This window comes from Musca domestica, unplaced genomic scaffold, assembly GCF_030504385.1.
Source record: "Musca domestica strain aabys unplaced genomic scaffold, Musca_domestica.polishedcontigs.V.1.1 48, whole genome shotgun sequence".
Classification (NCBI taxonomy): Eukaryota; Metazoa; Arthropoda; class Insecta; order Diptera; family Muscidae; genus Musca; species Musca domestica.
The window spans coordinates 607,887-624,155 of NW_026712340.1; the positions used below are offsets into that span (position 1 = coordinate 607,887).

Here is a 16,269-nt window from a genome sequence, read left to right on the forward strand (position 1 = left end):
CTCATGCACAAAACAAGCACCTTCACTCAATAACAGACCCTAACAGTGACATTCATATAAAATTTCGGGATCCCAGCTGTATCCCTTCACCCAACACCAAATTTAGTACCATTTAGTACTTTTCGTACAAATATAAGATACATTTTCAAATCAACGGCAAATCTCATATACAGATACCATCGGTGATTTAAATGTCAAAATCAGAATTTTATCTCTATCTCTACATTCAATACCTAATTTTGTACCACTTAGTACTTTTCGAACAATTATAGTGCATATTTCCGAAACCGCCTTCATATGTAGGGGACAGTGACGCTAATACCAACATTTTTTGAGATTTCAAGCGCTATTTCTTCACCCAATACCTCATTAAGTACCAAATGTAGTACTATTTAGTACTTTTCGTGCTCTTGCAAGGCACATTTCAAAAGCCACCCCTTTATCACCGACAGGGACTCCAATACAAAATATCAGATTTCCAGCTTAATCACACTGTTCCATCTTTAGTACCATTTAGTACACATTTCCAAAACCAACTTCATATATCAAATTTATGGTGTGTTCCTGGTTTTTATACCCTCCACCATACTATGGAGGGTATATTAATTTTGTCATTCCGTTTGTAACTCCTCGAAATACTCACGTCAGACCCAACAAAGTATATATATTCTTGATCAGCGTAAAATTCTAAGACGATTTAGCCATGTCCGTCTGTCTGTCTGTGTGTCTGTCTGTCCGTCTGTCTGTCTGTCTGTTGTAATCACGCTATCTTTCGAACAAATTGAGATAGAAAGCTAAAATTTTGCACACATGTATATTTTGCCAGTAGGCAGGTTAAGTTCGTAAATGGGTTATGTAGGTCCAAGTTTTCATATAGCCCCCATATAACGGTACCTCTCGATATTCGGTATTTTGATGATTTTAGCGACATTATTCACCGGAATTGTTTCAAATTGGGCATTTGAAGTTCGTAATGGATACTACAGCCTAAGACAGAAAATTATCTGTGCTGGTCCACGTCTTCGTATAGCCCCCATATAACGGTACCCCCGTAATTCGGTATTTTAATGATTTTAGCGACATTATTTAACGGAACCGTTCCAAATTTGGTATTTGAAGTTCGTAATAGATACTGCAGCAGAAAACAGAAAATGGGCCATGTAGGTCCACGTCTTCGTATAGCCCCCATATACCGTACCCCCCGATATTCGGTATTTTGATGATTTTAGCGACATTATTTACCGGGATTGTTTTAAATTTCGCATTTGAAGTTCGTAATGGATACTTCAGCCCATGCCAGAAAATTGTCTGTGCAGGTCCACGTCTTGGTATAGCCCCCATATAACGGTACCCCCTATATTCGGTATTTTGATGATTTTAGCTACATTATAAACAAATTTTTCTTCATGTTTCGCATTTAAATGTTGTAATAACTTCCCAACATACCAAAAATACAATGCAGCTTGAGAACAATATTATAAAAATATAATTTTTCAACAATGCTTGAGAAACACTTTTGTTCCACAAACATTTCTCAAATCTGTCCCTTGTTGACAAATTAGTTTTGATTTTTTGTGAAAATTGTCAGCAAGAAATTATTTTCTTTGGCAGAAAACAAAATCACGCGAATTTAGGACCCATTTCTGGACCGAACCCTTAAGGTATGCATGAATAATAAATCCGGGAATCTTTCACATAAATTATTCCAATCCCATTTCAGATTGGAAGCATCAAAAAAGTTGAAGGAATTCAATAGATGTGTAGTCTTAGTGGAAGAGATGCAGAAGTTCAAATAAGGGAGAAGAAAGCGTCAGGGTATCAAGGCCACATGAGGCAGTGACTACTGGGATGTCCATTAAGAAAAAAATGTGAAAAATGATTAAAAATTAAAAAAATAATAATATTATATACTATTACAAAAATAAGCTTATTATAATATTATTTTTGTAAGCTTATTCTACAATTTCAAGTATAAGCTTATAAATAAGGGTTCCGTTTCGATTATTCTATACTTGTTACACAAACATTTTTCAATGTTTTCTCAAGATTTTCTCAAGCTTAAGGCTTATGTTCATAAGCTTAATGTAATATTATTCTCAAGCCATTTTGGTATGTTGGGTTATGACAAAAGTTGCCTATGCATGTATACGTCGTCGTATAGACATTCGGTATTTTTAAGATTTTAACAGAATTTTTAAAGGATTTTTTTTATTTTATTTATTTATTTTATTTTTTTTGGAAATTGCCAAATTTGTACCAAATGGTGGAGGGTATTAAAAGTTCGGCCCGGCCGAACTTACAGCTTTTTTACTTGTTCCTTTATGATATCGGAAAAAACCTTTCTAACCTTGATTCTCATACCAAATTTCAAGTTTTTAGCTCTACTCTACATAATACCAAATGGTACCATTTTAGAAGTTTAGTAACATTTTAGAATTTTTCGTAACTTCAAAGATCGAAGATAAAAAACCTTTGGAACATCTATCCTGCATTTCATCATTTGGGGATTTGATTATCTGTCAGTCAGTGAGTTAATTTATTACTCTTTTATATACTGGGTGAGATGAAAAAACGGCAACCAACTTCAGACTGCTGTCATTTCTAAGACACTCGTCCGACAGTTGTTAAAATTATTCCAGTGACAGATCTTTATATTGTTTACAAGCGTACAAAAGCATTTTGGTGAGAATTTTCCAGAAAAAAAAAGTTATTCGTGATGGAATTCAAGCGTGATAGTTTCATTTCTTTATATTTGGCTGGAAAACCACAAGTGGCAATCGTAAGAGTCCTCCAGCATTTAAATGTGAACAAATATTATGTGTCTCGTACCATCGCTCGTTACTGTGATACTGATAGCATAGTCCATAGTCCATTAAGGTAGTGGACGGAAGAAAACAGCAACATCAGCAGAAATGGTTCGAAAAGTAAAGAAGCGATTTGATCGAAACCCGTGTCGTGAGATGAACATATCGCAATATTCCATTTGGCAAATATTGAAAAATGAGTTCGGGGTAAAGCCATTAAAATTCGAAAAAGCGCAAGAACTTACACTGCAACAGAAAGAAAATAGACTCAAAAGAGCTTAAGAGTTGCTTCGCTTGGCCGAAAGTGGTGAAATGCCGAATTTGGTTTTTCTCCTATGTTTAGAAGTTTGTGAACAAACAAAATGATCGTGTTTACTTACCAAAGAGGTCAGCTGAAAATGTGCACCTTCGGTTGGCCACAAGAAATCAAGCACCAGCCATGGTGATGGTGTTGGCCGCCATAACAGAGTAAATGCCGAATATTATCGCGAAAATATTCTGGAGGGTGTATTAAAGCCTTGGGCACGCAAACATTTTTGCCGTAGACCTTGGACATTCCAACAGGACTCAGCACGCGCCATAAAAAGTGGTTACAAAATGATGTTTCTCATTTCATTTCCAGTGGTCACCAAAATCTCCGGATACAAATCCGTTGGAGGGTTGTGTCTGGATTATTTTGGAAAGCAAGGTTGGCCCTAAAAAATACCAAAGTGCCGATCACCTCAAACAAGCGCTTCGCCGGGAATGGGCCAAAATACCGCAGAGCAACATTCGGGCAGCGTGTGATGGTTTCGTTGGCCGTTTGAAGGCCATAATTCGTGCCAAAGGTGACCACTTCCGACAAATCTAAACTTATTCTAAAATTTGATGCTATTTCCGAAATTTTTTGCTTTCATTCAATAAAACTTAAAAAAAAAGAATTAAAAAATTATGGCGTTTCACTCTGTTGAAGATATATATGGGTGCTATATCCAAATCTAAACAAATCTTTTGAAAGAGGTATTGCTGGGCTGTATCGGATATTCGGTATTAAATATCATTCTTGTAGAGTGGATATTGCGCGTGTGAGGGACCTTAAACCCCAATTCGGATGAAACATATATGGGAGCTATAGGTTTATGTGAACCGATTTTCACCAAATTTGATGTACTTGCTTTTAGGCTGAATTCAAATGTGCCAGAATTCAGGTCATTTCGACTGATATTGGCCATATGATAAACTATTAACCCGAAATCGGTTGAAGATCTATATGGGAGCTATACCTGCATTTGAAACGATTCTCACCAATTTCAATAAGGTTCGTCCTTGGGCCAAACAAATATTATTTGAAAAATTTCATCTCAATCGAATAATAAATTCGACCAGTATTTTGTTCACAAAAATACATGGACGGACGGACAGGCCGACTGACATGCATAAATCGACTCAGAAAGTGATTCTGATTCTATTTTATTCTCTGAAATTTAAGTAGTTGGATAACTTAGTAACCAGTCAGCCCTAATGTCCGCAGTTCGACCTCGGCTAAATAAGCTAGAAAATTTATAATTTACATGGCAGAACTTCATCTTATCCAAACTTTGAATATAGTCCAATATTTAGAAGAGGATAAAAATGGTCTGCAATTTACATAACATAAAAATGTTCTTAGTTATAATTATTTTAGAACAGTGTTGGCTTGTTTTTTTCGGTATACCATAGTATTTTGTTGTTGCAAAATGGTCAGGCTTAATCCCTTTAATGTTGTTTTTATAAAGAGAAATTTTGTTTATTAGTGGAGAACGATGGTAATGTTTACCATTCCCTTATTTTTCGTCTGAGGTATTCTCCCCAGAAGTTATTTTAAAAATAACTTCTGTGACAAAAAACTTTTTTACCCAAGTGACGAGATCGTAAGCTCAATAGAAGAGGAATCAAAGAATTAAATAAAACTAAAATTCTTTTGGAAAATCTTCTAAATTTTACAGCCGTACTTAAAAACATTTTCATCTTTCTCCACTTGTTATGCTTTCGTTTTACATGTTGAAATAGACAAAACCAACTTACATAATTATTTTATTAATAATTATTTTTTTTTATTCGTTTTAGATCTTTGTGGGGCGTTTTAAAGAAATAATCGATAAAGTGTTTTGAATTCGAAAAATAAGCGAAACCGCTACAATTAACCGTAATAGTTATTATATAATAATAAATTCAAATTGTTAGTTAATGGTTGCAATTTGTAAAAATAAAATATTAAAAATTACTAAATTAAAAAAATATATCCGAAATATAGAAATCAATAGAAAAATAAATTATACAATTAGTGTATTATTGAATTAAAAATAAATAAAATAAAAACAAAGTAGGCCAGTAAAATATTAAAACAAAAAATCCAAAGGAAAAATATATTCCAGAATAAAATATTGAAAAGAAAAGTCATTTTAATTTTTGCGTCAAAATTTAAGCAAGAAAATGTGATCTTAATCAACGTTCCGGAAAAAAAAAAACGACAAACAACTAGAGAACGGCAAACAACTAGAAACGTGTCAATCTGTTGGTAAATAATAAATCTTGTTTGAGAAAAATGTGAAATTTATTGACTAAATCAATAATAAATAACCAACAACAAAACTTCTGCATTCTCCAGCTCTCCCCTCTCAATCGTCGATAGCAACAACAGTGTCTCTCAAAACTCTAGCACAACCTTCAATCTGTTATTGCCGCTAACAAAAGAACCAAACAAAATATCATTTAATTTTTTTGCTCTGTAGAAATCCAAAAAAAATAACATCGCTTGTATAAGAAGAATTCAATCCGACAAAAAACAATAGCATTGAGCCTCACTGTCATCAGAATCTTTGCTTTCGTTATCGACGACCTCTTTCGCACGTTTTTCTTCAACGTTCTCAACAATCTCAACGGAAAGCAACAAAAGTTCCAGCTACAACAAGCGAAATAAGAGGATTCAACATCTCGTCATCAGCACAACCTTCTTCTTCTTCATCTTCTTCTGGTTCTTCCTCTTCAACACGGCAAACGAAACGAAATAAATCACAATGGCAAGGTAAGTGTTGTTTTTCCATGTACTTCCGTTTCCATGAAACATTTATGTGTGTGTGTGCGTTTGGTGGGGGGATGTTGGGGATAAGTTTGATAGCGGGCGGGTTGTTGTCTAACAAACGTTTGTGGCAATTTAAAACAAGAGAAATCCATTTTGAATTCGAAATTCTGGAAAACGAAATTTTAAAAAAGGTATGGATGATATGGAGATTTTTTTTATGTAATATCTCCAAATATTATAATTTTTCTGCATGTGTGTGTGTTTTTATACCCTCCACCATTCAAGCCATAGAATCTGTTATTCATAATAGACCCTACAAAATATATATATTCTGGATCAGAGTAAAATTCTTTGACGATCCAGCGATGTCCGTCTGTCTGCCCTTCTGTCTGTTGTAATCACGCTATCTTTGCAACGAATTGTGATAGAAGACTAAAATTTTGCATGCATGCATATTTTACCAGTAGGCAGGTTAAGCTCATAAATGGGCCATGTCGGTACACGTTTTCGTATAATTCCCATACAACGGTACCTGCCGATATTCGGTATATTCATGATTTTAGCGACATTATTTACCGGAATTATTTCAAATTTCATATTTAAAGTTCGTAATGGGTACTGCAGCCTATGACAAAAAAAAAAAAAAAAAAAAAAAATTATGCAGGTACCCTTGTTCGAATAACCTCCATATAACGGTACCTCCCGCTAGTCGGTATTTTGATGATTTCCGCATCTCTATTCACCGAACTCGTTTCATATTTCGTATTGGAAGATCTTAATGGGTACTACAACCTATGGCAAAGAATTTCGTATGAAGAGGACCACGTCTTCGTATAGCCCTCATACAACGGCACCCCCGATACTCGGTATTTTCATGACTTTTGTGACATTATTCACCGTAATTGTAAATTGAACATGTAGATATGTACTGTTTTAGAATAAATATTTTTAATTAGATTTTTCCAGCAAACTAAATTTTCAGATTTTCAAGGTTTCAAGTTTTCCATTTTTCGAAACCAATTGGAAAATGTCTACTTTTTACAACTAAAAGTCTACAAAATCGTTCATTTTGGAGTTTACCGTGGATGATATTAGTAAAACCATTGCACAATGGACCCAAATCCAGTATTTCTGTCCAAAACCATTTCAACGTCTCCACATTGAAACCCTGGAAACCAAGAGTGACCACAATATAAAATTTCAGAATATCAACTCTATCCATTCACCTAATACAAAAAAAAAAAAAAAAAAAAATAGTAAAATTTAGTACACATATCCAAAATAATCTCTATCGTAGACGGACAGGAATTCAAAATTAGTACCATTTGGTACTTTTCCAAAAATTACAATATTATTCTGAACAAGACTTCAATATAAAATTTCAGAATTCCAGCTCTATCCATTCACCCAAAACCCACTTTAGTACCACTTAGTACTTTTCGAAAATTAAATATATAAATTACAGTATACATTTTCTCAAACCATCTCTATATTCCACCCAAGATACCAAAAATGACATCTATATCAAATTTCAGGTTTCCAGTACTATTCCTTCACTAATTCTAAATTAAGTACCATTTAGTACTTTTCGTATAATTTTTGTATACATTTAAAAATTTGTAATCCTAGGCACAGCAGTTAACTCAGCATAAAAGTTGACGGTTTCAGCTCTATCCCTTTACCTGATACCTAATTTATTTTAATGTAGTATTTTGTGAACTCGGCGCAGTAATTTTCACATTTCCAAATTTGGTACCATTTAGTAAAAATCTAATAAGCAAATCCAAAATCAGCACATTCATCAACCACATACAGTAACAGTGACATCCATATAAACATTTCAGAACTTCAGCTTTATCTCTTCAGTCAATACCAAATTTAGAACTATTTAGTACTTTTCGTACAATTTTAGTACACATTACCAAAACCACCGCCATATCTCAATCCCATATACCAACAGAGGCCTTTATATCAAATTTCGCGATTCCAGATCGATCCCTTCTCCCCAATATCCACTTTAATATCATTTTTCGAACTTTTCGAACAATTGTAGTACACATTTTCCCAAACCAACTCTGTATCCTAAGCTCTATTCCTTCATTTAATTACAAATTTGGTACTTTTCTTAAAATTAAAGTACACATTTGCAATTTAAATGCAAAGCTTTAGAATTGTATCTCTATTCCTTCGCCCAATAAAAAATTTGTACCCCTAAGCACTTTTTGTACAATTATAGTGCACATTTTCGAAAGCACCACCATATTTTAAAGCTACACATGAACAGCGAAGCTAATACCAAATTTACGATTTCAAACACTGTCTGTTCGCCAAATACCAAATTGTACCATATAAAGTACTTTTCAACAGATTTAAAAAAAAACACCTCTTCATCGTAAACCTACTACCAAATTTCAAAATTCCAGCCTCAACCGTTCACCCTTAATTAAACTTTTCCCAATTGAGTACCATTTAGAACAGTTCGCACACTTAGTACGCATTTCCAAAACCACCTTCATATATCAAACTTACTTTCCAACCTTAATTAGTTAAAGATTTTAGCGTTATCCGTTCACATAATACCAAATGGTACAATTTTGGAAGCTTTGTACCATTTGGAAACTTTTCGAAAACTTAAAGTTAGAATTACCAATAACCCTTTGGTATATATGTCCTGCACTCTATCAATGACACTCATTCCAGAATCCGAATTTCAGAATTCCATTTTCATCGGTTCATCGAAATTCCAATTTTGTACCATTTGGTACACATAAGTACGAATTTCCAAAGCTTCCTACATACCCCAATGATCGCATTTCCAATACAAATTCTACTTTATTTAGTATATTTTATTACATATAAGTACAAATTTCCCAAACAACCTACATATCCCACTCTTACACTCCGACAGTAATCTTATTTCAAATATTCAGGATACCAGCTCTATTGCTTCATCCAAATCCAAATTTAGTACCATTTAGTACATTTATTTAAATTTTCATAACTATCACATCATGTTTCTATTGGACACCGTATTTCCAGTATTCCAACTCAATTTTTTCTCCCTAAGTTAAAATTGCACCAAATTTAGTACCATTTAGTACACATTACACACAGTAGAATTTCCAAAACTACATATATATTTTTTTCCTGCAATGCAGTTGTAATTTTATTTCCAAATTTCAGCATTGCAGTTGTATCGGCTCACTAAAATCGAAATAGTACTATTTAATACTTTTCGTGCACATAGGTACAAACTGAGAAAACTAAAACTACTCAACTTTGATTCTCATTCCAAATTTCAAGTTTTTAGCTTTAACCGTTCACATTATACGAAATGGTACCAAATATTGTACATTTTAGTATTTTTCGTATACTTATGGTGCGAATGTTTAAAAGGCCTTTGGTACATCCATAATATACTCCATCATTGACCATCGTTCCAATTTTAAGAGTTCTAGGTCTATTGCTTCCTCAAATACAAAGGCTACCATATTTATTTTCTTTTAGTACTTTCTAGTACGTTTTTCCAAAAACCCAGCCTTACCTGACACCTTCGGTCCAAGAGTGACCTTCACCCAATATTTCAAGATTCAAGTTTCAGTCGTTTCATCTGGGCGTTGATAAATTGTTAAATCAGTCAGTCAATCAGACTAAATCCGTTTCAGGACATTTGGAGTCGATCTAGCGATGTTCGTCCGCCCGTCTGTCTGGCTGGCTGGTCCGCACGATAACTTTCGAGGGAAGTATCCAATTTGATCCAAACTTGGTACATGGTAAATTATTGTCAATCGAGTTCGGAGATGGATTTCTCCACTCCTTCTAGTACCTCCCCCACAAAATGTCAAAATTTTCAAAGAAAATAATTTACTGGCTCCATATTTGCAAATCCTAATATTTGCATCAGTGCTAGGTTAAGTGCAAAATTTGATAATATTCGTCCACTCAATCCAGTACCTCAGAACTAGGTTAGGTGCGAAAAAGGACAACATCGGTCCACTCCATCAAGTACCTCCCCCACAAAGGGTCAACATTTTGAATAATTATAACTCTTATGAGAAATGACAGTCCGATTGTCTTCAAATTACACACATCACAATATTTTTATTAGCCCAAGGTCTGATGTGAAGACTGAACTTATCAATACACTCCTTCTGGTACCTCCACCACAAAAGGTCGAAATTTTCAAAAAATATATTTTTTGCACAGAAAGAGAAAGGATAATCCGATTTTGCTCCAACTTTGCAAGTCCTAATATTTGTGTCAGTGCTAAGTCAGGTGTGAAAATGGACTATATCGGTCCACTCCTTCTGGTACCTCCCCCAGACAAGGTCGAAATTTTCAAAAAAAAAAAAAAAAAAAAGAATTTTTTGGTCAGATGGAGAATCGATAATCTGATTTTGATCCAACTTTGCTAATCATAATATTTCCGGCAGTGCTAGGTCAGGTGTGAAAATGGACAATATCGGTCCACTCCCTCAAGTACCTCCCCCCGAAATGTTCAAAATTTTGAATAATTACAACTTTCATAAAATGCGATGTAAGAGTCCGATTGCCTTTAAATTTCACACATCCCAATATTTACATAAACCGAAGGTCTGGTGTTAAAATGGGATATATCATTCCACTTCTTCTGGTACCTCCCCCACAAAAGGTCGAATAATTGAATATACATAAAAATCCGAAATTAACACCGGATTCCATTCAGACTTGTCTCATCTGAATATTTCTATCAACACAGGATCTGTTAAAAAAAAACGGTAGAGATCGGACCATTCCTTCTGGTACCTCCCCCACAAAGGGTCAAAGCTTTAAATAACCCAAACGTCTGTAAAATCCGAAATAAGCATTAGGTTCTCTTTATATTTCACACATCCCATTATTTCCAATAACAAAGGATCCGTTGTGAAGATGGAATATATCGGTCCACTACTTCTGGTACCTCCTCCACAAAGGCTCTGAATTTTGAATATCCATGAAGCTCACAAAAAGCGAAGTTTACATCTGATTCCATTCAAGACTTGGTACATCCCAATATTTACATTAACACAACACAGTCCAAACATGGCACGTCGCAATATTTATATCATATTTATTGGGGTCCGATAAGAAATGGCCAATATTGGCCCATTCCTTCGGAACCTACTGCATAAGGGGTTAAACATTTGAATAAACATAACAGAAGTCAAAATATTTTTTAACTATCGAACATTGGCTGAGGGTATACAGCTGTCGGCAAAACCGATTGTTATTATTTTACTTTTTCATATAAATATTGAAAGAGTAAGTGGGTCGTATACACTTTGTCAACAAGTATACGCCGCAATGTCTCCCTTTGTTAGCCAACAATATCTTTAGATAAAATTTGATGTAAATTCAAATTTCTTGCCAATACTTCGAGATCTTCGTATTCAAGATCTAAAATCGAATACATCATAGCAATTAATTTCAAACGTTTCCATCTCATCCCCATTTAACTGATATTTATCTTCTTTAAAAGTGGAGGACAAATACCTTTTAAAAATAATCAGATTTTCCAATTTAAATAAGAAAAAAAGAAAACATATCTCACCTGCATTCCCGTTTAACTCTATTAAAATCTCTTCATTCCACATCCTCTCTTTGGGGGTGGGGGGAGGAGATACCTTTCGAACTTCACTTAAATCCCAATACAAGAATAACATTGACTTTATTGACACTTGAGATAAATCTTTTCATTCAATACCCATTTTGGGGATTGAAGGGATGGATGGATGAATGGATAGTTGAAAGCTAAAACAGATAGTTGGTTGATGAGGGTTATTTTTCTTTCTAATTTAACTAACTTATATAAAAGGGTATATAAATGCACGCACACACACACACACATACTTATCCAATCTGTTATTTGTAAGTATTTGTCTAAGTTTCTGTATTTCTTTTTAAAAATCTATCGAAATTTACAAAGATAATGTTATTCTAGATTAATTCGACAGAAATTGACTTAAGGTAGATTGATGGTACGTTTGTGTTTATTCGTATGTGTTTATTTAAAGCAAAGTTTTTATGTTTTTCGTTTATTTTTGGAAATTCTCTAGAACAGTTCATTATGTAAAACATTTTATGGGAATCACACAAAATCAACACATTTTCAGAAATTTTCCTGGAATTTCAAAAGTTATTTATATAAATGAAAAAGTGGAATTTTAGAATAAATTTAAGTGGTTTAAAAAATCTCGATTTCAGGGAGTAAAATAGAGAAGAAAGAATTATTATATGGGTAGTAAACGATATTTCAATCATAAAATTAATAAATTTGCTATACAGATATTGTTATAAAAGCAGTACAAACAAGTAAAATAATAGCAGTCGGTTTGGCCGACAGATGTTTAACCTCAGCTTATCTTAGACTACTTAAATATAATTTGACTTGTGTACAATTATTCAATTTGTTGACCCTGAATGGGTCATTTCCATTTCCTAGGACCCAAATAAATATATATGATATAAACATTGCGACCTGCCAGGTTTGGGCTACATCGAATACTACTTCCTTCACTTTGTATGAAATATTTGATCATTTTAAAAAAAATGTTAAAATGTGCGTGAGGTAACTGATAGAGTCGACCGAAGTATTCAATTTCATAATTCAAATTAAAAACAAGTAAGCAAAGACTATAGACGTGTGGGGCCGACCATGATATACCCTACAACACTACAATATGTTAGAAGACCCATATTTACAAATCCATTTTGAAAGATTTTGCTTTTGAAATTATGTCATCAGAGACATTTTGCCCAATATTTACGCACACCGTCGTGCTTTTAATTGTGTGGTCCATTTTACAGCTAAATATAATCCAATAATATTCGTCAACGAAATCAGCATAAAAAGCCATAAGTTCGTAATGTTGGTAATTTTCCACACAAAAGTAGCGGTCGATTCTACCCACTGTCCTTCGTGACCATTAGTTTCTATTTGTGACCTTTATAACTGCTACAAAATCCGGAACATTTTTAGTTGTTGGTCCAATTCAACCCCTAATATATCGTGAGGATCAGACGATAATTGCAATCTGTATATAATAACCCCAACCTGTGTTGTAAGGTGAAAAAATATTACAAAATATACACTTCAATATTCAGAGTCAATCAATATTCAGGCATGCGATAAAAAATATGAAAATATTAAAAAATGTCACAAAATACTACAAAATCTATGTTAATATCTTTATTGGCATATTTTTATGCGAATTTTTTTTTTTTAGATTTTATACTCACACCAAGAAGGCATTCTAAATTGATAAAATTTGTCCAGCCATTCTTGAGATATAAGCATTCTAGCTAACATCCCCTTCCTTTGCATATATTTCGTTATATATATCCGATATATTTACTATCGGCATCTACGTTACCGCTAGAATTGACCCGTTCGCCTATTTGTGATTTCGCCGTTATTAAAAATATTCGCTGTTTAATATAAAATTTGACTTTTATTTAATAGAAATGTTATGGTCTATTTCACCCACTAAATATTACCACCAAAATTGGAAGGCTTCTGCCCAGCCCGAAGCTCTAGCCCCATGCTAACTTCCGCTTTGATTGGTCCATAATTGCGTCCTGTAGAGCAACTGCAAAATCAGGAAATTTTTCAATTTTAGGTCCATTTCAAACCCTAAATATCATGCGATCATCTCTAAAAGAAATAGGGTTCTATTATGACCTAAACCCCACCTCCATTTTAAATTTCGTGAGGATCCGGCCATAATTGTGACCTGTAGAGTAATTACAAATTAACATGGACAGACGGACTGACAGACATACAAAGCTAGATCGACTCAGCTCGGCGATATAGGAAGATCCATATATCCTTTCCTATGTGGAAAACCAATATTTCGAGGTGTTACATAATTTTTGGCCCAATCAAACTTATAATACCCCCAACACATAGTGTTGTATAATTACAAGAACAAGAACATCGAATATTTATATCCAATTTCCGGTTGAGAAAAATATTTAGATATAGCAAGTTGTAAAGAATCGCTGATTTGTTTCACAAGTTATGACAAATAATAGTATTGTGATCCTTTGTGGGTCACAGATCTTGAGAAAACGAAAATATTTGTATGTTTGAAATTTCAGGAGAGAGGAGCTTACTTCGCTTGCTTTGGGAGTTTTGTTTTTCAAAAGCTTGATGAAAGATGAAAGATGAAATAGTCCGAAATAGTCCGATCTCTACCATCTTTGTGTTGATAAAAATATTTTGAGTTAGGAAAAGTAACGGGATGTGTGAAATATAAGGAGAATTTGATGCTTATTTAGGATTTTATAAACGTTTTGGTTATTTACCCTGAGGGAGCTACCCTTTGTGGTGGAGCTACCGGAAGGAATGGTCCGATCTCTACTATCTTTATAACAGATCTTGTGTTGATAGAACAATTTAGATGTGCCAAGTCTGAATGGAATCGTATGATAATTTGACGTTTTATGAGCTTTATAGATATTCAAAATGTTGACCCTTTGTGGGAGATGTACCAGAGGGAGTGGACCGATACATTCCCTCCTCACACCAAATCTTAGGTTGATAAAAATATTTTGATGCGTGTAATTTGAAAACAATCGGAATCTTACATCACATTTAATAAGAGTTATAAAACTTCAAAATGTTGATCCTCTGTGTGGGAGGTACTTGATGAAGTGGATCGATATTGTCATATATTTTCACACCTGACTAAGCACTAATGCAAATATTAGGATTTGCAAAGTTCGTGCAATACTTTCTCTTTCTGTGCAGTATTTTTTTTTTTTAATTTCGACCTTTTGTAGGTGAGGTACCAGAAGGAGTTGATCGATATTGCCCATCTCCGAACTCGATCTAAGTTTGATAATAATATAACTACGTTCCAAGTTTGGACCAAATCGGATACTCCCTTCGAGAGTTATCGTGCGCATCAGTCAGGCAGACGGACGCACAGACGGACATCTCTAGATCGACTCCAAATGTCCTGAAACGAATTTGGTCCAAAAAGACTTAGAGTCTAAAACCGTTATTTTGATGAGGCACGTTTTGGCTCTATCACATGATATATACCCTCTGTAGCCATATGGCTGAAGGTATAATAATTATTCCGAAAAAAATTGGTCTTAGAAAGCTAAATTTCAAGTTTTTAGCTCTAATCGTTAAGATGATACGAAATGGTACCAAATGTAGTACATTTTAGTACTTTTCGTACAGTTATAGTGCGAATTTCCAAAAACTCTTTGGCATATCTATCACATACTCCAACATTTCATACACTCCATCATTTAAGAGTTCTAGCTCTCATGGTTCGTCAAATACAATGGGTACCATATCTAGTAACTTTTAATATTTTTCGTACCATTTTAGTATAAATTTGCAAAAACTTAGCCTAATCTGACCCATTCGGACCAAGAGTGACGATCACCCAAAATTTCAAGATTCTAGTTTTAGACTTTTCGTCTGGGCGTTGATGAATCGTCAGCCAGTCAATCAGTCAGTCAATTACTTTACTCTTTTATTAACCATGGTACAATAAAAAGGTAAGGTAGGGCTACCAGCTGATTACAATTTTTTCCATGTGTACCTGATTTCTTCCAATTTTGTGTATTTATTTATTGTTTTGAAAAATGAAAACAAAATATTTTCAAAACCAATGATCGGAAGACACATAGATTGCGGCTCGCGCATTAAAGCTATTAACCAGTTTAGCTATGAAATTGAAAGATTTGGATCATATTTTTGAGCGAAAATCCAGGCATTTCATTCGTTTTTCGCGCTGTTTAACTCATTTTAAACAAGTAAAAAAGCTGTAAGTTCGGTCGGGCCTAACTTTTTTCAAATTTGACAATTTTGAAAAAAAAAAAAAATAAATAAAAATAAAAAAATAAAATAAAATCCGTTACAAATTCTGTTAAAATCTTAAAAATACCGAAAGTAGCCGTATATTAGGGTCTATACGATGACGTGGATCTGCATAGGCAACTTTTGTCATAAACCATTACAATATTCAAATGCGAAACTTATTATCATCAAAATTCCGAATATAGGGAGGTACCGTTATATTGGGGCTATACGAAGACATGGACCTGCACAGACAATTTTCTGTCATAGACTGTAGTATTCATTACGAACTTCAAATACCAAATTTGAAACAGTTTCGGTAAATTATGTCGCTAAAATCATCAAAATACCGAATATCGAGGGGTATCGTTATATGGGGGCTATATGAAGACGTGGACCTGTACAGACAATTTTCTGTCATAAGCTGTAATATTTATTACGAACTTCAAATACCAAATTTGAAATAGTTTCGGTAAATAGTGTCTCTAAAATCATAAAAATACCGAATATCGGGAGGTACCAGACAATTTTCTGTCTTAGGCTTCAGTATTCATTACGAACTTCAAATACCAAATTTAAAACGATTC

The 16,269-nt window shown here is 34.0% G+C and overlaps 1 protein-coding gene across 2 annotated transcripts in view; it reads left to right on the top strand.

Moving 5' to 3' along the window:
- The first annotated feature begins 5,184 nt into the window (after positions 1-5,184).
- Positions 5,185-16,269, top strand: part of LOC101890137 (pneumococcal serine-rich repeat protein) — a 479,414-nt gene continuing 468,329 nt past the window's right edge. The window contains exons 1-2 of one of the 2 annotated variants that reach the window (XM_059127778.1): positions 5,186-5,340; positions 5,431-5,847. The gene's annotated coding sequence lies outside the window, so the exon portion shown is untranslated. Of the gene's footprint in view, positions 5,848-16,269 lie in introns of both variants that reach the window. The other variant, XM_059127777.1, reaches the window with a different exon arrangement.